Genomic DNA, 660 nt, shown 5'->3' on the forward strand with positions numbered 1-660 from the left:
AGCTCTCTCTGGGGGCTGTTAACTCTGAAGCCTACAGCCCACCCCTGAGGGTGGGAGAAACCCAGATGGAGGGGACGGGGCAGGGAGGCGTTGCAGCAACAAGAGACCTTGGAGCTGTAGTTCATACTCGTCCCCATCCAGGTGGAAAAGACAAAAAATGTGGGAGCTGGAAGAGGTTTCCAGGAGCAGGACACGTTTCGCGGAGGCACGAGGTGCCCATGGCGAGGGCTCGGGTTTGTGGCTCTGGGGGTCAACACGTGGGATGCACCGAGCACCCCACTGGCACCCTGGGGTGAAACCTTCCCCTCGGCTCCATAACGACCCCTCCACAGCCTCGGGACTTGCTGGTTCGCTCTGCAGATCCCCGGATCAAATTTGGCTCAGTATGGGCAAATGGGAAAATCTGTCTCTAGGAAGCGAAGGACGAGGGACGCCAAAAGCAGCTGCCGTTGGGAAGAGACGAACAGTTGCAATTATCTGAAGTTGGAGTTTTGCCAGTAAAATTTTTCCTCTTGTTTCTCTTGGCTTCGCTTGATCTCAATTGACTTTAAAAAAAAAAAAAGGAGGTTGTCCTTTCCTTCCTTTCCTTCCTTTCCTTCCTTTCCTTCCTTTCCTTCCTTTCCTTCCTTTCCTTCCTTTCCTTCCTTTCCTTCCTTTCCT

The sequence above is a fragment of the Pygoscelis adeliae genome, unplaced genomic scaffold (genome assembly GCF_000699105.1).
Source record: "Pygoscelis adeliae isolate BGI_AS28 unplaced genomic scaffold, ASM69910v1 Scaffold887, whole genome shotgun sequence".
In the NCBI taxonomy this organism is placed as follows: Eukaryota; Metazoa; Chordata; class Aves; order Sphenisciformes; family Spheniscidae; genus Pygoscelis; species Pygoscelis adeliae.